Source organism: Moschus berezovskii, chromosome 17 (genome assembly GCF_049115385.1).
Source record: "Moschus berezovskii isolate FMDL1 chromosome 17, NW_MosBer_1.0, whole genome shotgun sequence".
Lineage (NCBI taxonomy): Eukaryota > Metazoa > Chordata > Mammalia > Artiodactyla > Moschidae > Moschus > Moschus berezovskii.
In genome coordinates, this window is record NC_142476.1 from 11,291,021 (window position 1) to 11,315,772 (window position 24,752).

The window sequence follows — 24,752 nt, forward strand, 5'->3', positions numbered from 1 at the left end:
CTGGCCTGGGAAGATTCCACATGTTGCAAGGCAGCTAAGCCTGAGCGCTGTAACGATTGAGCCCGTGCTCAAAGCCTGGAAGTGCAACGACGGAAGCCCGAAGCCCACGCTCCTGGAGGCCAGGCTCCACAAGGGAAGTCAGCGCCACGAGACACCTGACGCACCTCAAAGAGCAGCAGCGAAGACCCAGCGCATCCGTTCGTAGATAAATAAAAATCGTTTAAAAAAACAGCTTTTAAAAAGAAAGGAAAAAGTATCCACTGAGCCATCCTCACTTAGACTGGCCAAAACGTTTCATTGCAGAGGAGCCTCCGAAAAGGACCAATGCAGGCTGCACTCCCGGAGGTCCCCAGGGGCTGTGACCGTGCCCACCTGTTGGCCAAGGCAAGGGAATAGTGGCCTTTGGGGGACCTGTCGGGTGAGATTCTTCCGAGATGGACTCTCAGAGGGAAGAATTGGGCGGTGTCGCTGAAGCCAGTAGCCAAGAAGGGCCAGAGCCTCAGCCCCGCCGGTACCCTGTGAGCAGTGGGCTCAGAGCAGGAAGCAGCAGCAGACCTGTGGAGAGAGACGAGACGGATCACTCGGAAGCCCCTGCGGGTGTGACCCAGAGCAGGAGCAGCCCTCTTTGGGGACAGAACTGTGTCTTGGTCAAATTCTGCGTGCCCGACCCCTGGGTTAGTATCCTGTCAGAGTTAAGTGAATACAGGACAGAAGGAGAAAAAAAGAGGGAAGAACAGAGTCAAATGTAAAATAATAATAAAAATCTCTGCTGGTTTCCTAGTCACACCTGATCTGGTCAGTCCAGGAGAGCCAGGGGAGTTGTGGAAACATCCATGACTCGTCCAGACAGAGATGAACTAGTCTATGCGTGTACAGCGCATACCGGGGTAAAAGTGTAAAAAGCCACAGGAAGGGTTAAGGCCAAGTGCAGACTAGCGTCCCTCTGCGGGAAGAGAGAAACGCAACCAGCAGTGCTAGGGGACCTTAAACTGTGTTCTTGGGCTGCTTTATCTCTCACACTGGATGGTGTTTACAGTTGTGGTGGTTAGAATTTATGTGTTGATGTGACTGGGCCCAGGTACTTGGCCAAAATTATTCTGGGTGCTTTTGTTTTCAATAATTCTCATTACTTTTTGGCCGTACCTCCCAGCATGCAACAGCTTGTCCCCTAACCAGGGATCAACCTGTGCTCCCCACAGTGGAAGCAAAGAGGCTTAATCACTGGACCACGTCCCTCTTTGGGAACAGAACTGTGTCCCCTTGGGGGAAGGCCCTCTGGGTGTTTCTGGACAAGATTTACATTTAGATTAGTAGATGGAGTCAACCAAATTGCCCTCCCTAACGTGAGTGGGCCTCTTCCATTCAGGCAAGGCTAGACTAGAGCAAGGAGGCTCACTGCCTTCAAACTGGGACATCGGCTTCTCCTGGGTCATCACACCTGGTGGCCTTCCGACCAGAACTACACCAGCAGCTTGCCTGGTTCTCAGGCCTTGAGACTCAGACGGCAAGTAAACCATTGGCTGCCCTAGGTCTTCAGGCCGCCAGCCCCCTTGGGACGAGTCAGCTGTCATAACTGCCTGAGCCGGCTCTTCGGGATAGGTAACTGAATGACGGATGAATGAACATCCTATCGGTTCTGTTCGTGTGCAGAACGCTGACGAACGCCACAGGTATGCTTGCTGAGTTATTTTCCGTACCTTTCAGTTCAGTTCAGTTCAGTTCAGCCGCTCAGTCGTGTCCGACTCTCCGCGACCCCATGAATCACAGCACGCCAGGCCTCCCTGTCCATCACCAACTCCCAGAGTTCACTCAAACTCATGTCCATCGAGTCGGTGGTGCCATCCAGCCATCTCATTCTCTGTCGTCCCCTTCTCCTCCCGCCCCCAATCCCTCCTAGCATCAGACTCCTTTCCAGTGAGTCAACTCGTTGCATGAGGTGGCCAAAGTATTAGCATATCTAAAATATTTCATAATAAAATTGTAAATAAATAAATGATGGATGGTGTTAAGATGTCAGATGCCATAGCAGTCAAGCAGAATGAGAGCGGGAAGCACACAGAAGACTCAGCTCCCAGGAGGCTGCTATCGCCTCGCAGGGGCGGCTCAGCGGCCTGTGCAGAGCACACGCAGACCCGCTGGTGGTGGCAGTGGCTGGGGGAGTGTGCAGTGGTCGCAGTGGCTGGAGGAGGCTAGCTGTGCAGCGGGCGGAGGTCTGGTCTGTGTGAGGGTGGGGGCAGGGTAGAAGTAGGGAGTCGAGGAGGCGTGACCTCACTTCCCCTGGCGGCTCCCACCATAACTCTGTCAGAACTATTGGAGTCTGGTGCTCCTTTGATCCCTGGGAACATTCCAGTAAAGATTCTGGAAATCGCATCCCTAGGGTACACAAAATGATTTTTAAATATCTAACCACAGACAGATTCTCCAGATGTCAGCTTTCTTGGTAGCGCTTTTCCAAAGTGTAACGTGAAGCCCTCTCACAGAAGAGGAGAGCACAGCCTTGATCACCCTGTGTCAGCCCCGGTCCGAGGGACACAGCAGCCGCAGAGACTTGTTCTCAAAGTTCAGTGTTTCCTTTTCTTTCCGGTTGAGTAGCTGAACTTGGCTGGTGGCGTGTTGCTGACGGTTTCTCGGGCAACTGGGAGCTGACCAGGCCACGGAGGCTGGAGGACATGCCAGGAGCCCGCCTCCCTCCTCTCAGAAGCTCCGTCTGGGTTTTATTCTGATTCCTCCTTGGCCTCATCCGAGGAGCCCAGCGGTCCTGAGCTCAGCTGTCTCTTCCCACCCCTCCTAGACACCCGGCCGGGCCCACACTCGGGTCCCCAGCTGCCAGCAGGGGTCAGCAGCGTCCCACGTCCCACGGCCGGCTGGGCCACCGCCTCCCGGGCTGTGGGTCCTTGCAGGTCGGGGTTGACGGGGGAGCTTCCTGCGGGGACCTTGCCAGCTCGAGGCTCCCCTCCCTGGTGGGGGTGGGGGTGTGATCCAGACAGCGGCGCCGCTGATTCACTGCCAGGTTCTCTCCTGGGACGTTTTCACATGGATTGACACATGCGATGCCGTATGTGTGTGCACGTGTGTGCATGTGTGTGTGTGCGTGTGCGTGTGTGTGAGAGAGAGAGAGACAAAGAGGAGGAGAGAGAAAACGCCCTGCTGAGGTTTTCTCAGGGACCTCGAGTTCCCAGCTGGGTGGGTGCCTGGCTCTCCAAAGAGTCTCACGAAGCCACTGAGCTCCACCCCGCCCCCTCAGCTGGAAAGGGGGCCCTCCGCCTGGCACCCCCTGCAGAGGTTTCTGCAGACGAGCCATGCAGTCAGCTCATCCCTTGTTTGTGGACTGAGCCCCCCACCCGCCCCAGGCCCGCTCTCTCTGCCCCACCCCACACTGTGGCTCCAGCCCGCCCCTGCCTCCAGGACAACCCTCAGCCTCCCCACACCAGGGTGGGAGCGCGCAGAGAACCAGAGGCCCCCGTGGGACAGCTGCAGGGCTGGATGCAGGCTCAGTCTGTGCCAGACGCAGGCCCAGCCCCCTCCAGGCAGACTCCATGCGCTGGACCAGCAGACGCTGTACCATCTCGCCTGCAGAGGAGGACGCTGGCCTGCCCTCCCTGGAGGAGAGCAGCTGACCCGCGCGGCAGGTGTGGGCTGGCGGGCGTCCCGGTGGGTGTCCCAGCTGCAGCAGGGCACGTCTGTAACCAGGGAGGGGCAGCCGCAGCCGCCAGACACACACGCCACCCAAAGCTGGGGGGATGCCCCAAATGTGGGGGACCAGGGTCAGCACTCACAGAGACCCTCTTCCCCGCACCCCAAGGAGGGACCCCCCTGCAGCCCCGGGGCCAGAGCCCCGTCCTCCCATCTCTGCCCAGCCCTCTGGCTGCAACGACTGCCTCCGCAGGCTGGACGCCGCTCCTGGAGGGAAGTCCTGGACGCCGCTCCTGGAGGGAAGTCCTGGAAAGAAGGCTCTCCACACATGACCTCCCATCATATCCATGCCTCAAACTGCAGGCAGCTAAAGGGCAGGGGGCCATCCAGGGCTCCCGGTGCGAGCCGGGTGCTGGGCCTAAGGGCAGGGGGCCGTCCAGGGCTCCCGGTGCGAGCCGGGTGCTGGGCCTAAGGGCAGGGGGCCGTCCAGGGCTCGTGGTGTGAGCCAGGTGCTGGGCCTAAGGGCAGGGGGCCGTCCAGGGCTCCCGGTGCGAGCCGGGTGCTGGGCCTAAGGGCAGGGGGCCGTCCAGGGCTCCCGGTGCGAGCCGGGTGCTGGGCCTAAGGGCAGGGGGCCGTCCAGGGCTCGTGGTGTGAGCCAGGTGCTGGGTCTAATGTCTCACTGACATCATCTCATCAAATCTGCCCAACAAACCTGCCATGTGTGTATTGTCGAGAGCCCGTCTCCCAGGGGACAGAGGTCGGTAGTGGTCATGTCACACAGTCAGGGTGTGGTGACGTGACTGCAGCCGTGACTCCATGGGGCTTCCCTGGCAGCTCAGACAACGAAGAATCTGCATGCAGAGCAGAAGACCTGGGTTCAATCCCTGAATCGGGAAGAGCCTCTGAAGAAGGGCATGGCAACCCACTCCAGAACTCTTGCCTGGAGAACCCCAAGGACAGAGAAGCCTGGTGGACTGCAGTCCATGTGGCGGCAAATTGTCAGACACAGTTGAGTGACCAACACACACACACGACTCCAAAGCTTGTGCTCTCTCCCCAGGGACGGGCCAGAACCCTCCCATTTCCCGTTGCACCCCACCCTGGGGCCCATCCCCTCCTCCTGAGGAGCAAATTCCCTCCTGCCCCCACCCTCCACCTCCACTCATTGTAGCCACAGTCACCTCTCCAACGCCACCACCAGGTTCAGTGGGCAACTCACGCCCCAACACACCCTATCGCTGCCCCCGGCACCAGAGGGGACCCTGCGGCCTCCAAATCCTCAGAGGCCAGGCCCAGTACCCACCCTGTGGGCAAGGGCTCCCAAGCCAGCTCCCGCCACCTCGTGTCCAGCCCCCTCCCACAGCCCTGACGCGTCTGAATCTTTCTCTGCTCTGCCTTCTGCACACCTCGGCGCTCCTTCTCTTCCCTCTTAAGACACTTGTGTTCTGGCCTTACTGTGTGACTTGTGGGACCTCAGTTCCCTGACCGGGGATGGAACCCAGGCCCTTGGCAGTGAAACCGTGGAGTTCTAACCACTGGTCCACCAGGGAATGCCCACAAGACACGTCTTAATGTGTTAAGAATAATTACTGATATATTAAGGGCATCTTACCATCTTACTCATCATCAAGGAAGTAATACCTGGATACACTTTCCTTGTAAAAACAACCCCAGCAACACAAACATATGGGAAGAATTAACAAGCCCCTGGGTGACTCTTCTCCAGCAGGAACCACTGCTATCAGTTTGGAGACTTTCCAGGGCTCTCTGAAAACCTGTTTTCATACAGGTATTAATATCATGCTCATAGAATTACATGCTTTTGTGGGGCATCTTTTGCCATAACTTGGATCGTAGCAGGCAAACTGTTTTGCACATTTTATTTCTCTTAATGCAGAGCAATCAGGCCCTGCAGTGGTGTCGTGTACACTACCAGCTCCTATGCGAGTTCTGGGTGGAGAAACGCTATATCTTACTGAGGTCTTGAGAGTCTAGCTTGGGCTCTGCTCTCTGTCACATGGGCAAAACTGACTACACAATTCACAGGGGCTTGTGTGAAAAAAATGTGGGATCCCGTGTTTAAAAATTTTTTAGGAATTTGAAGATGGCAACAGCAAAGCATTAAAACGCACACGGATCCTGCTTGGTGTGGGGTCTGTGTGACCGCACAGGTCTTGTGCCCACGAAGCTGGCTGGCCTGCTCTGAGTCCAGGCGTCCTCTGTCCCGACCACGGACATTCAGGCCACGGCTGCCACCTTGGACCCTGTCCCTGGACTCTGTGTCCAGCTTTCCGCAACTGCGCCACCTGCTCCCAGGCCAGAGTCCCGGCCTTCTGCCTCCAGCACCAGCAAACTCCTGTGGTCCACGCCTGCTGGTAATGCTGAGGGGATCCCCACAAAGAGCGGGGTTCTGGCAACATCACCCCGAGCCTCAGGTGAGGGTCTTGTAGGAGGTAAGATGCACTGAACCGCCACCCAAGAGACCTGAGTTCTAGTCCAGCCCTGCCGCTCAGTTTGCTCCATCCTAAGCGGTGCGTAGCTGGACTTCCTGGCGCTTCACTGCTGAAGCAGAGAATGGGGTCTGACAGTCGCCCAGGCCACGCCAGCTCTGTACAAAGGTGATGCTAAGGGGCCAGCACAGTAATAACTGACACATTTACCATGTGCCACTTGCAGGCCCACTTCATGCTCGAGACAGGCCTGAGGCAGGCACCACGGTTTCCATTTTACAGACAAGGGAGTAGGACTCATTAAAGCAACTGAAAGAGGAAGTGTTTGGGGGGCGAACACTCTGGAGCCTGGTGTGGTCACGGCCCCCAGCTCTGCAGATGGAGCACAGCCACGGACCCGCACGCTGACGGGGCGAACTGTCAGTACGTCAGCTGCACCCCACAAAGCCGCCTGAGCAGAGAGAAAGAAGGAAGCGCTTGCAGCCGGGGGGGGGGGGTCACAGAGCACGCCCACGTGGCCGCCCGACCCCTCGCTCTGCGCCCATGCACGGGGAATGTGGGCTGAGCCCCGGCTCCGGCGCCAGCTGACTGGAGGACTCAGGCGAGACCACGGCCTCAGTTTCTTCACCTGTAACACAGAGACGAGGATGAGGGTGCTGTGAAGGGCTCAGGGCAGCGGCTGCCCCCAGCGGAGCTCTCAGGCCTGGGCTATGATGACCGTTTCAGCTTGGCTCCAGCCAGAGCTGGGTGCCCGAGAGGGTACCGCCTCCGTGCCCAGCCCGTCCGTGCCCGGCAGGCCTTCCCCTCCCGGCACCTGGAGAAGCCGTCTTTGGGCAGACAGGGGACACGGCTCGCTTCCTGGGACGGAGAGCAGCATTTTCTCCCAGGCGCCCCCGGGACCCCAGGAGCTCAGACCATCGATACTGGGCCTGAGGCTGGGTGGCCACGGAGGGCACACCGGCCACACCCACGTGCCCCCACCCACAGGCGTGATGCACCCCCCCCCCCAGCTCGTGGGTCAGGCCGGAGAGGACAGGGCTTGTTAGCGGACGGTCAATCTGAGCACAGAGCACACAGGCAGGTTGGGGGGTGGGGATGGTCTGAGACGTGTTTTCTGACACCCGCTCATCTCCTGTATGTGCTGGGCCTGTGGGACCCACCCTCTCCCTTCGGCTCTCTGACTGAACGCCCACCCAGGCCCTGCTGGGGGTGGGGCCCCCCGGTGTCACCTGCTCACCGATGAGCACACAGAGGTTCTGGCAAGGGCCTGGCTGAATGTGGACTCAGTCCTCTGACGCCCAGTATTTTTCCACTGTCCTTCTGAGGAGGAAGCCAGAGATTCACTCTGACGCCACTGATCCACTGCTCAAGAAATAAAGGCACGCACTGTGCTTCCACCCCTGCCCTGCAGACCGCCCTGCACGCCTAACAAGGTGCAGCAGGCCTCGCTGACCACGTGGGATGTCAGCGCTCTGCAAACCCCTGGGGTCCCAGCCGTAACTCCAGTGAGCATCAATCCTCAGGGCTCAGGGGGCAGGAAGGCGGGTGGGGCCGCAGGAAATCAGGCCAGACCTGCAAGTGCCTCTCAAGCCACTCTGAGGCCACAGGGGTGACAACAGGCTGTTGGGCTGACTTTTTAAAACCCATTTGTCACATTGACGTTAATCCTCTTGTTGACAATCTCCTGCCCTGATTCAGATCAGCTCTAAGCTGGATGGAAGAAGAGGCCAAGGCAGCTATGGGGCTTAAGGAGTCTCCGGGAGGTCAGTGGGGTCTGGAGGACTCCTGGGGAGGGGGAGGGGCTTGGGGAGGGGGAGGGGTGATGCTGAGGCTGAATCCCCATCTCCCTCTCGGTCAGCCACTCCACCAGGCACCACTCCAGTCTCCTCTGCCTCCTCTTCTGGCAGCCAGGCCCTTGCTTTTGCTTCTTATTGATCTCCGTATTTAAGGAAAATCCATTTGCTTGATTCAGAGCAACTGAGTCATCATGGGGTTTGGAGGGAAAGTGCTCACCAGGCAGTCGCTTGGCAGAGGCCGCTCCTGGGCGGGGCGAGCTCCCACTTCCCACCCAGACGAGGCTGCATGCGTGGTCCCTGTGGGTCTGTCCCACCAACGGGGCTCTCACAGCCTCTGCCCCGCAGCAACCCAGGCCTGGTCCGCTCCTCCCTGTGCCTGCCTGTCCACGTGCTTCACCGTCGGAGGTCCACACCAGGACATGCACAGCAGGGCTGGGGGACTGGTATGATCGGCCACTCACAAATGGGAGGGAAATACCCCACAAGGGAAGAGACTTCACCCTCAGGAAACCATGGCTTTTGCCTTCTCTCCCATTCAGCGCCCTGGGAACAGCATCTTCCCGACAGATCAGTGTGGGCGGACCCCAGTGCATCCTCAGAGTGAACTAGAGGGCAGCTCAGAGTCTGCTGTGTGATCCTTGGTCCCCAGGCCTCAGAGGCAAGGAGCTCAGCCAGCCCATCCTGTGAGCCTCTGAGTCAGGATGGTGCTTCTTCTAAAAGGACCAGGCTCCCTTTTGCAGGCCAGGGGACCTGTGAAAAGCAAGCGAGATCCCAGTTAGCCCATCACTGAACGCCAAACTGGATGCAGGCTTGCAGGACTGAGAGGTCAAAATAACAACTAAGGTTCACCGAGTAGTGCCAGGCACTATTCTGCGTGCGCCACCTAGATCATCATGCTTAATCCTCCCAACAGCTGGACAAGATGGCAACTGATATTACCCCATTTTACAGATGAAGAAACCAAAATAGTCACAAAGAATCCATTCAGGGTCCCATGGCTGGTGAGGAGCAGACAGACGAACCCGGGGACTCTGCCTTTGAGCCGTTACATCCACAAGGCAAGGACTTGCCTGTGTGTCCCTCTGGAACAGTCTCTGTCCCTCTCCCCGCCAAAACAGACAACTCATTCCTTTCATGGGCAAAAAAGACATCAAAGTCGTTTTCTCTGGTCAGGTGAGAACGTCCTCAGTGTCACGGCCAGTCCACTGCCTAGTGCACCTTTACCAGCCTCTGTGTGCATAGCCCTGCGCCCCGAGTGGCTGCCTGGCTGGGGTTGGCAGGACTCTGCCTGCAGTGGATGTTGCAGGCGGACGTTCTGGGACCTCCCAGGGACCTGGCCCCAGAGGTCAATCCGCCTGTTTTGTGCAGCTGGCCGCCTCTGGTCCCAGGCTGCTGGCTCCTCGGTCCCACAGCTGCCTTTCTCAGGGGCCTGAGGCTCCAGAAGCTAAAGCCACCTGACCTCCGCGCGCCTCCCAGGAGGCACGGTCCGGGGAAGCCACGCGGCCTGGCCCCCACTCCAGCCGGTCTGAGGGTCTGCTCCCTTCCTTTCCCCTTCCTGCCCTCCTCCCCGTCCCAGGCCCTACAAGGAGGCGGGACGGGCCAGGGTCAGGAGGTGGGATGGAGCCCCGGGCGCGCGTTTCACTGAGAACTGCTACTTGCCAGGCCCTGCTGGAGTCTCCCCGCCCCTCTGCCCCCGCGTCCCACGCCAGACCGAGGAGCAGAGAGGAAGGAAGGGGCCCGGGGGAAGGGCGGGGGGCAAGCCAGCTCTGCCCGCGCCTCCGGACGGCCTGGCGGCCGCAGCCCGAGGGTGGGCGGGGCGGGGGCGGCGGGTCCCCCGGCCTCGGAAAGGCCCGATTGTGCGGAGGCTTCCTGCCCCCCACCCAGCTCCGCCTTTCTGCGGCCGCGGAGGCGGGACGGAAGGCGAAGACAGGAAAGGGTTACGGGAATAGCTTTCCAATGACAAAGTCTGGAAGGGCCCGGCGCCTCCGCCCCTCTGTGGGTTCGACTGGCACAGCGCGGGGTGGGGGGGAGCGGGCGCTCAGCAGCGCAGCCTCCGCCCCCGGCCCGGGAGGCGGCCGGCGTGTGCCCGGGGCAGCGGGTCAGCAGGCTCCGCCCCGCGCCCGGCCGGGACGCACTTTGTTCGGGATGCCGCCTCTCTCCGCGTCGCGGGCCCGGCGCCGGCGGCTGCCCTAGCGCCACCCGCGGCCGGAGCGTGGACGCCGAGACTCCACGGGGCCCGACCCGGCGCGGGAGCCCGAGAACTTTCTTGCAGCGCGGTCCGGATGCGCAGCTGTGCGCGGCGGCGGCGCGGAGCCCGGGCCCCGGGGCGCAGGCGCGCGGGTGAGTGGCCCGCGCGGGGACCGCGCGGCCGCCGGGCGGGTTCCGGGGCGGGGCCGGGGGTCCTGCGGGGCTGGGCACGAGTCCCGGGAGGTGGTCTTGCGCCCGGGGGAGGCTGCGCGCGGGGAGCGGGAGAGAAGCTGGAACAAGCACCCGGGAAGGTCCCCGCGGGGCTGCGCGTCTGTTCAGGAGCCGTCCCGGCCCACCCCGTCTGGGCCGCGTTTTCTGTCCCTTGCGGTGTAGTTTAAAGGGTGTGGAGATCCTGTGATCAGAGATACCGGGCGCTACGTTATTACACACACGGGCGCCCTGCCCACAGCCTCTTCCATCCCAGCCGAGCGCGGTGAACAGCCGGGCAGGTGACCTTGGCGGCTGTTCCAGAAAGCGTTCCCCGGCTCCGGGATGCGCGGAGGAGCGCCCTCGGAGGCCGGCCTTGGCGCGCGCCTGAGAAGGCTTCCCGGAGCCGCCGGACTCGGAGCCCACCCGAGGGTGTGTGGGCCCGGTGGTCCCTTCTTTGCTCAGAGCCTCGAGGACTGGTCGGAGGCCAAGGAGCCGGCCGGCTCTGCTCGGGCCGAGAGGAGAGGCTGCGCGGCGGGGCGGGGGTGACCCACGCCCGGCAGACGGGCTCCGCGCCCCGGCGCAGCGGAGGAACCTCACTCAGCTGGCGAGTCAGGGGACGCTGTTAAGAGAGCCCGGGGCGCAGCCGGCGCCGCGTCTGGGCCGCGCATCCCCGCGGCAGTGCCGTTTATCTGGCTTCCTGTTTCAGCGGTTGGGACACCATTGGCTCGTTCAGATTCAATGCTGAGGAGCCTGCGGCCTTGTTCGAACCGCAGAAGCAGAGGGTTTGCCGGGGTTTGCCTTTTGTGAACGTCTGGTTCTCCAACGCGGTGTCCCCTGCAACTCACTTCAAATGGGGCTGCTGACTTCGCACAAAGAACCCTCCCCGAGCGGGCGGAGCTGCGGGTCCCTGGACCTGGGCTCCCTTCACGTTGGGCAGGAGAACTTCAGCCTGCTTGTGCATGCTTCGTTTTCCTTCCTGCTTTGAGTTTGGGTTTGTGAGTCTTTGGGATTAAACTTGGAAATGAGACCGGGAATCACAGTGGTGGGTTTCCTCCCCAGACAAAGCGTCTGTGCTTTCAGCAGCGGTTTTGGGGGAAAGTTTTTGATCTGTTTGTAGTTCTGTGTCAGCCTGTGTTACTCACTCCCTGGATAACCGGGGGCGGGTCTTTCCTCACTTGTACCAGGGGAAGGACACACAAGGCTATTCTGACCTGCGCTCCAGCCTCTAGTTTCCCGAGCTGCCCAGGTTTAGGGAACATCTCCTCCCGCTGAGCTCCCCCGGGCGGGTTTCACATTCTGCTCTGTGTTTTTATCTCCCCGTGATGCCCTCCTGCCAGCTCCTGTCTGACCACCTATAAGGCCCAGCCACCTAGCAGGCACCTTGTAAATGTTTTCCTTCCCTTCCCAAACCTGGCCCCTCCTGAGTCCATGGCAGCCTCTGGCGTCAGCCCAGCTCTGGCCCCAGAGTGGCCTGGAATAGAAATATCTCTTGTCCACCTTTTAAAACCCGTCTGTCTTCCTCTTTTCATTTTCCATCACTGTCACTTCCCTTCTCTTTTAAAGTTCTTTTGACTTCTTGATGGGTTTGGCCTTTAGGAAAACGAGTCAAAGGGGTCTCTTCCCATTCTGGCCCCTACCCTGCCCGCCCTCCCATCCACAGAGGGCTGTCGGGCGCCCCCAGGAGGGGGCGGAGCGGCTCTGAGCCGCCCTGCTGGGCTGCAGTCCCGGGCATGCAGGGCTCCCTTCTGCCAGTCCAGGGCTCCTTCTCTCTCAGCCCGTCAGCTGTGTGCATCAGAGCGTTTCTCTTCCTGGTACCTCCATCCATAGATCTTAGCGGGTGTTACACAGGTGCTGGCAAGAGAGAGGAGCAGAGGCAAGGGAAGAGGGACCGTCTCAGTGGTGGGAGCAGCCCCCAACTCTGAGAGTCTCGGGGCCACAGAGAGAGAGTTGGGGAATGACACTGCATCTTTCTGGCCCCGAGTCACAAAACCTTCTTTAAAAACACTTCTAGTTCCGTCTTCAACTTAAAAAATCCCCACCAACTTCTCAAGTGGAAAACACCCCCCTAAGAACAATTTCCTGGGCCTGCTTTGCTCCTCCCTGCTCTGGGGAAGGCTGACTCAGGCCCGGTTTCCTCCAAGGGGCCTGGGATTTTGCTCCCAGCTTCCTGTGACTCCTGAGACGTGAAGGGAGCTGGATGGCCTCTGGGTCCAGAGACCAAGGCCCGTCTGGCCTCAGGCCCGTCCGTCCCCATCAAGTGCATTTGCTCTCCTTGGTTGTAATGAGATGCACTAAGAGGCATGAAAAATTGAAGGAGCTGACACAGGCTCCCCCAGCAAGGACCGTGAATAACGAGAGGTTTCCACCTCAAGAGGCCGCCAGGCTGTCCTGATGCCCAGTCCTCAGATGCTCTGGAAGCTTTCCAAAGTGGCGTTTCTTCTTCAGATTATTCACTGCCAGCGTGCAGAATTGCAGCTGACTTCTGGGCTCTGATCTTGCCCCCTGAAACGTTTGTTTCTTCACCCCTGTGGCTTCTGTGTGTGGATTCTTCGGGATTTTCCATAGGTAGGGTCACGTCAACACTAGAGCTAGATGCACTCCCTTTCCGTGAAGGTGCCTCTTACTTCTGCTTCTCCCCTAATCGCCCTGCTGGAACCTGCCGTGCAGCGCTGAGCGGCCGCGGTGAGAGCCAGCAGCCCCGACCTGTTCCTGATCTGAGAAGGAAGCTTTCAGTCCTTACCACAGACTAGAATATTTGCCATGGGCTTTTCATAAATGCTGTTTATCGTGTTGAAGAAACTGCTTCTAACCCAGCTTCTCTCAGGGTCTCTTATAAAGCACGGGTGTTGGGTTTTGTCAGATGACTTTCTGTGTCAGCTGAGCGCGTCGCATGTTCTGCGTCACACTCATTGCTGCCCTTGTGTTGACACTCCCTAGAGTTCCTGAGAAAAATCCCTCTGAAACATTTTGCTTTTTAAACTTTCAATTCTTTTATGTAAAAAACTGAAGAAAATTTGACAAAGTGCTAACATTTCGTGGTTGGGTGGGTTGATGCATGTTTATTATTTTTTTCTTTGTAGTTATTATACTTTAAATATTAAAACTTTATTGTGGCTTAATATATCTAGCATAAAATTGACCACTTCATGACTCTAACCCGCACTGTGGCACTGAGGACATTCACGTTGCTGTGTAACTGTCGTCACCGCCGCCAGAGCGAGGGCTCCTCTCGGTAAACGGCGCCTCCCATGCCCCTCCCACCCCACCCACCTGCTTTCTACTGTGAATCTGAAAACTTTGTAAAGACTAGAAAAGTCAGGACTTGGAGGCATTGGAGGGTTAAAGGACCCCACCCCACCTCCAAAGGAAGCATCTTAGGAGGATTCTGACTCAAATGTTCTTGACTTACAAACACTGTGCCAACCACTGTCCCCACATCAGAGACGCGAGCAGCCCAGGTGTAGGCAGACAGGAGCTGACCCAGGCATAGAAATGAGCTCATCCAGGTGTAGACAGACACGAGCTGACCTAGGTGTAGACACGAGCTCACCCAGGCATAGACACGAGCTGACCCAGGGGTAGACAAACAGGAGCTGACCCAGGTGTAAACAGATAGGAGCTGACCCAGGTGTAGACAGACAGGAGCTCACCCAGGCATAGACACGAGCTCACCCAGTGTAGACACGAGCTCACTCGAGTACAGATGTGAACCGACTCGGGGTCTTCTGGGGGCCGGGAGGACACAAGGCCACCCCAGCGTGAGCTGTTTCTCTGGCTCCGTGGCAGCCTCACTGGGACCTTGGACAGGACGGGTCCCGGGGCTTCCTTCGGCTTGGACGTGGCTGCCTCGGTGACTCTGGTGATGATGAGGGGAGAGGTTGAGCTGATTTCCTCCCCAGAACCACGGGCTGGTCACTGCTTGGACGTGGCTGCCTTGGTGACTCTGGTGATGATGAAGGGAGAGGTTGAGCTGATTTCCTCCCCAGAACCGCGGGCTGGTCACTGCTTGGACGTGGCTGCCTCGGTGACTCTGGTGATGATGAGGGGGAGTGGTTGAGCTGATTTCCTCCCCAAAACCGCGGGCTGGTCACTGCTTGGACGTGGCTGCCTCGGTGAGTCTGGTGATGATGAGGGGGAGTGGTTGAGCTGATTTCCTCCCCAGAACCCCGGGCTGGTCACTGTTTGCAGTGACGCAACTCCTCCCCGTCTGGACAGTAAACTGACCCACTTTTCATCCCTCCCCGGATTTTAAAGTCCATTTGTAAACAGAATAAACACCAACTTCTGTAGAATTAAACTCAGAGCTAGAAAGAACCATGTCTTGGGGCCTCGTATTTGCCTTCCAGAGACCGCAGACACCTCTAAACCCTCCCCCCAGGGTCCTCAGGCCGGGACCTCTCTGTGGCCGGGGAACCCCTGCGACGGCGTGCTGAAACCCCCTGGTTCCAATGTGGATGCCCTGTTAGGGCTCCTCTCGGGTTACTTGGTGGGCATGACTGCCACCCGCTGGTGGAGACCCCGGGTAAAGGGGCCCCCCTGACGCACTCCCGAGTGAAGCGGGCTAGCAGCAAGCCGAGCGGGGCAGTGTGGCGGCTGTGAGGGTGTGGACGCGGCGCCGGGCGCGGCCCTGGGCTCCTCCTCTGTCCTGTCTCCCTCAGAGCGCGCCCAGTGGGGTACCTTCTGGGAAGACGGTGACGTCACAGCAGGAACTTGACCGTGAAGCAAGGCAGACTGGGAGTCAAGGCTCAGGTCTTGACTTTGCAGCGAAGTCCTCAGCGCGCGGTGGATAGTCCGCAAATGTCCGCAGTTAGGGTCACAGTCTGCCCCCGAGCTCCTCAGTGCTGTCCGCGGGACCGCAGGTGGACCCGGCCGAGGCCCTGCTTCTGCCCAGGAGGGCGTGATGAAAACGCCTGTCTCCTAAGACGCTGCTCCCCACGCTCCTAGTCCCAGCCCGCCCCTTCCATCACCGTGATCCCCGTGGTCTGGCCAGGCTGGGAAATCCCCTGGGGGAGCGATTGGGTGGCAGGAGCTGTGGAGCCTGCCCCCTCCCTGGGACAGTCACCCGCAGGCCAGCCGGGACCGCCCGCTTCCGGGGCAGGCGGCTCTGTACTCCTGCTCCCGGCACGTGCCCTCCATGGGCGTCACAGCTCTCAGCCAGGCAAGGCCGCTGTCCCACTGTGGGCGCTGCCCTCAGGAGCTGGGCGCAGCCGCAGGGCAGGAGGCTGGGGTGGCGGGCGTCCTTTGCTCCTTGCTGTTAGAGCTCCTCTCACGCTCTGCGGGCCCCTAGTTTCGCAGACCTGGGCAGAGTGTGGAGTAGACCCTGGGAGTGACTGTCACGCCGGTGCCTCTGCCCAGCTCACTGGTGCAGATAATTGAGTTAGCTGGGCAGGAGGCTGGGCTCCAGGTGCTGCTGAGATGCCAACTGTTCTGTCTGCTCTCCTTGGACTAAGCAGACAGCTGACCTGCCGCCAGGCGCGGCCCTGGCTGGGACTCACCGGCAGCCGCCCACCTGGCCCTGTCTGGGGTGATTCTGGGGGTCTCAACCCTCCCCTGCACCCCGCCCACTACACATGCTCTCAGGGGACGGTGGCAGCTGTCAGGTCAGGGCTGCCCGATTCTTCAGCCCTGAGGGGCACGACGGGGCCTTCCGATGTGGGAGGGCTTTTTTCCCTGATAATGTTGCATTTTGAACAAATGTCTGGTCAGTAGAAGTCAGTGACTGGCGCAGGGCACATCTGGACTTTGCTATCGTCTTGCTCCGAGGCTATCTCCCTCTCCACCCGCCCTCCCAGCCGCACGGGCAGTCTCCCGAGCCACAGGCCACGCGTTACCCGAGGGCAAGGACCTACAGCCCCACAGTCACCCCAGATGTCACCAAACTGACACGTGTGTCCCCCACAGTCACACAGATGACACTGGCACACGTGTGTCCCCCACAGTCACACGGATGACACATACGTGTGTCCCCCACAGTCACACGGATGACACATACGTGTGTCCCCCACAGGCCGTGTTCACGTGCCCCAGTGCCCCCTCCAGAGGGCCGTGCCTCCCTCCACCTGCCCTGCTGGGGTCTAAGCTGTGGATTTCTCTCCAGGAAGAGGGACTGCGGTCACGACCCCTTACACTGGGCCAGGCGTGCCCTCAGGGCAAAGCGCTCTGAACTGAGCTCACAGCCTCTCAGTGCGATGGGCACTGGTCTTCTCCCCGTTCTACTGGTGAAGGAGCTGAGGGCCAGAGAGTTAACCGAGCGGCCCCCCAGGCCCAGCGGCTGCGTGGCAAGTGAGCGCGTATTTGCAGAGCTTTTGTGCGCGTCTCTCGCGTTCCTTATCTTCCCCACCTTGCCTCGTGAGGCCTCAGGCTCCGCTGTGCCGCCCCTATCTCACCGAGGGACAGAGTGAGGGGGTGCAGACCACACTGCAGCCCCGGCCCTGAGTACGACCTGCACTGTCCTCCCGAAGCAAACTAAGTGCGGGTGGTGGTCTCCGGGGAGTTAGGCGTGGGTGGTGGTCTCTGGATGAGTTAGGTGCGGGTGGTGGTCTCTGGATGAGTTAGGCGCGGGTGGTGGTCTCTGGGGACTTAGGCGCGGGTGGTGGTCTCTGGGGAGTTAAGCGCGGGTGGTGGTCTCCGGGGAGTTAGGCGCGGGTGGTGGTCTCTGGGGAGATAAGCGTGGGTGGTGGTCTCTGGATGAGTTAGGTGCGGGTGGTCTCTGGGGACTTAGGCGGGGGTGGTGGTCTCTGGGGAGATAAGCGCGGGTGGTGGTCTCTGGGGAGATAAGCGCGGGTGGTGGTTTCTGGGGAGTTAAGCACGGGTGGTGGTCTCTGGGGAGATAAGTGTGGGTGGTGGTCTCTGGATGAGTTAGGTGGGGGTGGTCTCTGGGGAGTTAGGCGCGGGTGGTGGTCTCTGGGGAGATAAGCGTGGGTGGTGGTCTCTGGATGAGTTAGGTGCGGGTGGTGGTCTCTGGATGAGTTAGGCGCGGGTGGTGGTCTCCGGGGAGTTAGGCGCGGGTGGTGGTCTCTGGGGAGTTAGGCGCGGGTGGTGGTCTCTGGGGAGTTAAGCGCGGGGGGTGGTCTCTGGGGAGATAAGTGTGGGTGGTGGTCTCTGGATGAGTTAGGTGGGGGTGGTCTCCGGGGAGTTAGGCACAGGTGGTGGTCTCTGGATGAGTTAGGTGCGGTGGTCTCTGGGGAGTTAGGGGCGGGTGGTGGTCTCTGGGGAGTTAAGCGTGGGTGATGGTCTCTGGGCGACTGAGCATCAATTGTGGCCTCAGGGAGGGGCAGGGTCGCCAACACTCTTGTCCTGTTCGGGGGACGGTTCAAGAGAGTTGTCGAACCGTCCTAAAACAAAAGACCGAAACTCAAGACTATAGGTGGAAAATAACCCATGAAAAGAATGAACATCAACCTCTGGGAGGAAGCAACGCAGAAAGAAGTTCTTTTCTGTCGCTTTGTGCTGTGCCAAGTCACTTCAGTGGTGAAGTGGCTCCTCTGTCCCTGGGATGCTCCAGGCGAGAGTGCTGGAGTGGGTGCCATGCCCTCCTCAGGGGACCATCCCCACCCAGGGACTGAACCCGTGTCTCTTACATCTCCTGCATTGGCAGGTGGGTTCTTGGGAAGGCCTCCTACGACTTTGTCGGGTAATGAAGGGTGTTTTCTGAAGATGGTGAAACGGGGACTCGAGTTATCAGCGTAGCGTCCTGGGTCGTGTCGGTCATCCTCCAAAGAGGAGGCTGGCACTGCGTGGTGAGAACGGCTGGCCTGGCACTCAGGGTCCTGGCGTCTGGACATGAGAGGGTCAGGGCAGGAGGCCGGCCTGACTGGTCATGCTGAGCCCTGACCCCAGGCCTGCTGGGCAGTCTCACCAGCCAGAGCCCTCGGACACCTGGCACCCCACAGGAGCACTGATATTTTCATTGTAAAAATTTTAAAAACAACTTTCAAAGTCTTTGGACATTGGCAGTGCATTTCTTAATCATTTAATGTTGGCTATTTCTTGGTAACCCTGAACCTCAGCAGAAACTACTGTGAAGTGAGAAAACATTTCCGTTCCGTTCCGTCGCTCAGTCGTGTCTGACTCTTTGCGACCCCGTGGACTGTAGCCTACCAGGCTTCTCCGTCCATGGGATTCTCCAGGCAAGAATACTGGAGTGGGTTACCGTTTCCTTCTCCAGGGGATCTTCCCGATCCAGGGATCGAACCCGGGTCTCCCGCATTGGAGGCAGACGCTTTAACCTGTGAGCCACCAGGGAAGCCCTACCACTTATTTTCAAATATAATGCATTGTATGAAAAGTAAATTTAATTATCAATTCAGTTGGCACGATGTTAGGATTTACAGATGCAGTCACTTTGGTTAATTTCAGCTTTTGCAGTTCTATTTTGTATTTTGGAACCTAGGTTCCCTTGTGGGCCTCTGAAGTCTCCTCAGCCCCAGGCCTTCTGTTTTAGAAGCTGGTGGGGCTAGTGAGTGCAGAGGTAGCCCTGAAGGACGTGCCATGAGGGCTTGTGGCACGCAGACCCTCACGGCACACCGTGTGCAGCTGTGGCCTGACCTCATGCATGAAGCTGAGCCAACCTGGAGCCCCACGAGCCTGGTCCCGCGTCCCCAGCTGCCTCTTTCTGAAGCCTCCCATGTGGAAGTGCCTCTAGTTTTATGAGCGGCCCCCGCGGGTTGACTTCCCACTCCAGGATCTCGTTCACCCCCCTGGCACCCCTTGAAAGGCAGGACCTATGTCCCCTTTCTGCAGATGGTGAAGCCAGGACCCAGAGAGCGTCGGCCTCCGTGGACGTGAGTTTGAGCAGACTCTGGGAGACAGTGAAGGACAGGGAAGCCTGGCGTGCTGCAGTCCGTGGGTTTTGAAGAGCTGTGCACGACTTAGCGACTGAACAACAGAGAGGGTAGGCAGCTTGCCCAAAGCCGCACAGCCCTGGGGGATCGGTGTGACTGGGGTCCCCGTTTTTCCCGGCCCCCTGCCCCCAGCCTGCGCAGCCGGGTGGGCAGCGTCTTCAGTGGCCCGCAGAGGTTGTGCCTGTTACACAGAGGCAGGAACCTCTCACGTCGACTTTTTACTAACTTTCCTATTGCATTTACTTTGACAAGTGCTTAAGATTTGTCTTTTAAGAACAGCTACTTAATCTTATCATCCCTGCAGCCTTTACCCAGTTAGTCTAAGGAACACTGCAAAAGCGTTATATTTTGAGTTCTGTTTCTCATTTCCTCCTCAGCGTTGAAAATAACCGTTTTGCGTGAATTTAGTTGTGCCGTCTGGTGATGCAGTGAGCACTCTGGCCTGTCAGCGGGCCTGGAGCGATGCCCCGCCCCCCGAGTCCTGTGAATCCAGGTCACTCCACAGTTACCCAGCTCCCTACTGTGTGTCACCACAAGGCCTCATCTCTCAAGACCACGCCACCCTGAGTCACCCCATTTCCACGTGCTGGCCGTGGCCCCTGGGGGGCCCAGAATGTGCCCCAGGGTTGGCATGAGTGGGGAGAGGGTGGAAGGGGCCCCGCAGAGCCAGCCACAGGGGCCAGGACACCCAGCCCCACATGCAGTGGAGACAGAGGCCTCCGTGTCTGAGTCTGGGAGGGGCGATGGGCCCACAGGGCTGGAGAGGCAGCCCAGGATGGAGGGAGGTGAGCCTGCTGGGCTGGGCTTGGACCTGGAGCAGCCTGAGGGTCCTGACTCAGTTGGGTCAGGAAACCCTGGCTCACGGGGACACGGTGGGGCATCCATAGCTGGGAGGGCGTGGGTGTCCGTCCCCTCTGCTGGGTGGTCCTGGGCGCCCGTCCCCTCTCCCAGGGGTCTGTCCCCTCTCATGGGCATCTGTCCCTCTCCCAGGCGGTCCTGAGTGTCCGTCCCTCTCCCTGGCGTCCGTCCCCTCTCCCCTGGCATCCGTCCCCTCTCCTGAGTGTCTGTCCCTCTCCCAGGTGGTCATGGGTGTCCGTCCCCTCTCCCGGGTGGTCCTGGGCACCCATCCCCTCTCCCGGGGGTCTGTCCCCTCTCCTGGGCTTCCGTCCCTCTCCCGGGTGGTGAGGGCATCCGTCCCTCTCCGGCCCACAGGAGCCCCTGCTCCTGGCTCTCCGTGGCCACTGAGCGGTCACCTCCCACTGGCCCCGATTGTCGCATTGGTCTGGGCACCCCGTGCTGCCCCCAGCGCCATGGTACATGGTCCTCAGAGGGCAAACGCCACTGGGCCAGGTGTTGGGGCCAAAGCACACTGGCTGCAAGTGCTTGGCTGCCCAGCCCCACGGACCATGCTTCTGGGTGGATTTATGCCCAGGGGGTGTTTATATGTCCGAGCGGGGCAGGGCTGGCTCTCAGTTTTGTGGTCCTCGGGGCCCCCTGGCCTTCAGGTCTCTGGGCAGGGGTGGGGGGCACTGGAGGGACCCGGGCCCCTGGGCACAGCCTGTGCACCTCCCGGCCCCGGCTATCTCCAGGGCCTCATAAACAGCCCCGGCTTCGCAAGGAGGGTTCACGAGAGTGGCCGAGCCAGACTGCGCAGCGGGCACCGGGAGCAGCTGGCCTCCTCCACTCAGCGAGCGGCTTCTGAGGCTCATCCCCGCCGAGTGGTGTGCTTTCCTCCTTCCCACTGCCGCCGTGGGGATGGACTCAGTTGTTTGTGGGGGCAGCTCCTGATGCTCTTCCCGCCTGGGGAGTCGAGAGGCTCTCGGGGTCGGGGACTGAGGCGAGCTGGAGGTCTTTGTGGGTGCGTCTCGCCTTTGTGCCCAGACGGCTCCCCGAGTCACGGCTCCCTGTCTGTGGCCACTGAGCCATCTCCTCCCTCACGGAAAGCTCAGACCGAGGCTCCAAGAGGGGTCCGACCGGTGGTCTGAGCTCTGGCTCAGCTCTGGGTCCTGGAGGGGCCCCAGCCCGTGCTCCGGGCTCCGAGGGGAGCCTCCCAGTGGACTGATGGATGGAACGGGTGGGCCGGCGGGACTGCTGTCAGCCACGAGCGACTGCTGGGGGGCAGCCCAGTGGGAAGGCCCCTCAGAGGGACCCCTCCCGCGAGAGTGAGCCCGCTGCCCTGAGCGCGGGCCCGGGGGAGGCAAGCAGGGCCAAGTGCTCGTGTCGGTCCGCTGGGCCTGTGCCACACGGCGCCAGCAGCGGGGCGGCCGAAGCGGACTGCCGTCGGGCGGGGGCGGGGCCCCCTCGCCTGCCTGCCCCTCCCGGCCCCCGTGTCCCCCGGCCAGCAGCTCCTCACTGGCCTCTCCCTCCGTGCTCAGGGCCGCCTCCTCCCTGCAGTCCTCGTATCAGGCCCTGGTGTGTGTCTGTGTCCAGGGTCTCCCTCTCCTGACCCGGGTGCCCTGCTCCAGGGTCCCAACCACTCACACCTGCAGGGGCCCTGTTTCCAAACGAGATCACGCGCTGAGACGATGGAGGTTAGCGCTTCAGCCGTCTTCTGACATCCCGCCCGCCTCCTGCCACGGGCTGAGGCCGGGTGGTGCCAGGCCGGCTGTCGCTGTGGCCTGCAAGGCCGCGTTAGTGGCGCCTGTACCTTCTTGACGGACTCCCTCCCTCCCGCCTCCCATCCGCTCATCAGAGCTGGTCTCTGGGCTCTTCTCCAGATGTCAGTCTTCTAAGTCTGCTTCCGTAGTTCTGAGAGTTCACGTCTGGGGACCGGGGAGAGCTGTGGGGTCCCCGACAGATGCAGAAAAGCTGGGGGGACCAGTCGGTGCCCAAGCCCCACCTCTCGGGCCTGCCCTCGACCTGGCACCCCGCTTCCCTCCTCGGGGTCAGACCCTCACAAGGCCTGAGGCTTCACCTGCAGCCCTGGCCATCGCCCGCCCCCAGTGAGGCGCTATAAATAAAACTTTCCCATCCGAAGGCCCTCTTCCTGCAGGAAGCACAGTGGCCTGCGGGCAGGAAAAAGGTGTTTCCAGAAGACAGGCCAGAGGGGGAGAGGCTGGCGGTTCCCCTGGGGTGGGGGGAGGGGAGGAAGGCCCCGGAGGCCACCGAGCTGGGGGTCAGCGGGCGGCCCAGGGCCGCTGGGAGCTGGCAGTGGCTCTGCTGGGTGTGTGCTCACAAGGACAGCCGTGAGAAGGTCCGGAGGGTGGGACACGGGCTTTCAGGCCAAGCGGGAGGGAGGCGCCGCGTTTGCTGATGCCCCAGCACTTGCTTGTTCACTGAGCACTTACTTGCTGGGGCAGCGTTGGGCCCAGGACAGGTGGTCCAGGCTCGGAGACGAGACGGGTGGGAAAGCAAACCAGGGTTCAGCCCAGGGGTAACCGTGCAGCAGAACCAGCACAGGGCTGGCGGGGGCGACGCGGGAGGGATTGTAGCCTCTTGGGGGGCGGGCTCCCAGGACTGAGGCAGGCGGAGGGTGGGGCGGGGTGTCAGGCCAAAGCCCCCAGCCTCCTGATCTCGGTCCTGCTGGCCCAGACTTGTCCCAGAGGGGGCCTCTGGTCGGTGGGGGGGGTGTCTCTGAGCAGCCCTTCTCCTCTCGAGGCCCTGACCACCCCGGGGGCCGTCTCAGGTGTGTTGCCTGCTCCTAGCTGGCCGACAGCATCCTGTGCTGGAGACCCAAGAGGGCCCCTAGTGCTGCCTTCTTAGAGAAACGCAGGTCGTCATCGCCCCTGGAGGACGGGCTTGACCCCAGATCGCCATCACCCCTGGGGGACGGGCGTGAGTGCTGCCTTCTTAGAGAGACCCAGATCATCATCGCCCCTGGAGGACGGGCTTGACCCTGCCTGTGCCGCCCCAGCTACCAGCAGTGGTGCTGACGTGCCGCCTGTCCGCTGTGGCCACCTGGCTGAGCGTGGGTCGTAAGCCTGTGCTCGGGCCTCCCCTGCCTGTGGTTTGGGGAGACTCCCGAGGCTGGGCTGTGTGCTTGTCCAGGTCCCTGAGCCTAGCCTGCAGGTCGCCAGCCAGGCTGTCCTGAGGCCTGGGCTCCCGAGCAGGTGAGCTCAACCAGGGCCCCATCCGGCCACGACGCAGGCCCTTAGGCCTCCAGGCAGGGTTGCCTGCAGAGCCGCACCTGCTGCAGGGGTCCCAGGGTCTCACCACCCCTCCCCTGCTGGAGAGCAACCTTCCCGCATCTCAGGCGGGTGAGCCGAGGACTACAGGCCACGCCACTCAGATGGGAAAGAAGGAGCCATTAGAGCTGGGAGTGGCCGGCAGGACAGCCCCCTTCCTGTCATCACCCAAACACCGTCAGACGCGCTGGGCTGGGGGGAGCGGGGAAGGGCTGGGGAGGGGCAGGCACATCCACCCGGCCTGGGCTTTGAGGGAGGAGGCAGAGAGGCCTCCTGTTGGGGGTGGGGCCTGGGAGGGCAGGAGGGCATGGAGCTCCATGTGTGGGCAGGAGGGTGTGGGCGTCACTGTCCAGCAGGGACTGTCCCATCCTAGCTCACTGGGCTGGTGGGGATGGGGCGATGACACCCAGCATCCACTCGGGGGCGAGGCTGGTCTCTAGAGCCGAGCTCCCTGTAACTGGGCTGGTCACGGCTACCCCGCTTAGGCCTGGGGGTGCACCTGGGAGCCGCAGAGGGGATGGTGCTGCCGGGAATTGGCCCCCGGTCAGTCCCATCACCACACGGGGAACTCCCAGTCCAGTTGGAGGACCGGCCGTGTGTCCTTGGAGGGCTGGACATGGGGCTGCCTGGAGCCCCGTGGAGGGCGGGGAGGCCCTGGCTTCCTGTGGAGAAGCTGGGAGCAGGGCATTGGGTCCCCACTGGGTGGAAGGGCAGGTTTGGTGGGGCTGGAGGTGCAGTGTGGGGCTGTCGCCTGGAGCTGTAGGGTACCCCCCTTTCAGGGCTCCATTTGGGAGGCCTCGGGAGCAGGGTCGTGCCTGTCCACACCCTCCCCAGGCGGGGTGGGGTGCCACCCTACCGTGGGGGCCGCTGTGGGGAGGGTGCAGGGCCCCAGGCAGGACGCTCACCCTTTGTCTGCCGCGGCTGCGTCTTCCCGCCGCTGCCACGAGAGGGCGCAGCCTCCCACAGAAGCGGGTCCTGTCCACCGTGTAGACCGCAGCCGCGGGGGCCTCGGCTGCTCTTCTCCTTGGGGGCTGGTGGCAGCCCCGGGAGTCCCCTTCTGCACCACTGCCCGCCGCCCCGGGGGCGTCCTGGGCCAGCCCAGCGGCCCTGTATCCGGACCAGTTGGGGCCAGGGGGCGACGCAGCCAGTGGGAGGCAGGTGGACTGGGACTGTGCGGCCCGGGGCCTCGCCCCACAGAGACCCCGAGGGGCAAAGGCCCCCTGAAACCCCACCCCCGGCCCTGCAGGCCCAAGGCCTCCGCAGCCCAGGTCTGTGGCTTTGCTGTCCCTTCAGCCCCGCTATGCAGGGCTGCTTCCCTGGACAGAGGGCCTGGGTAGCATGTCCTGAGCCCTGAGGCCTGGCCACGCTCCAGGCTGGCCCCGCAGGCACGCAGCCGCCCTGGACCTGGGGCGGGTCAGTGCTCTGCTGCACTCCCAGACCTCATTCCCTCCAGGGTCCAAGGGGGCGTCCATCCAGGGGCTGTCTTGGGGCTGAGTGGGAGTGGGGTCC

At 61.1% G+C, this 24,752-nt stretch overlaps 1 protein-coding gene across 5 annotated transcripts in view; it reads left to right on the top strand.

Moving 5' to 3' along the window:
• Nucleotides 1-9,838: 9,838 nt before the first annotated feature.
• The window catches only part of NAV1 (neuron navigator 1), a 203,091-nt gene continuing 188,177 nt past the window's right edge, over nt 9,839-24,752 (top strand). For 2 of the 5 annotated variants that reach the window (XM_055418884.2, XM_088845184.1), the window contains exon 1: nt 9,840-10,219. The gene's annotated coding sequence lies outside the window, so the exon portion shown is untranslated. Of the gene's footprint in view, nt 10,220-19,018; nt 19,170-24,752 lie in introns of all 5 variants that reach the window. The other 3 variants (XM_088845183.1, XM_088845187.1, XM_088845185.1) reach the window with 3 other exon arrangements.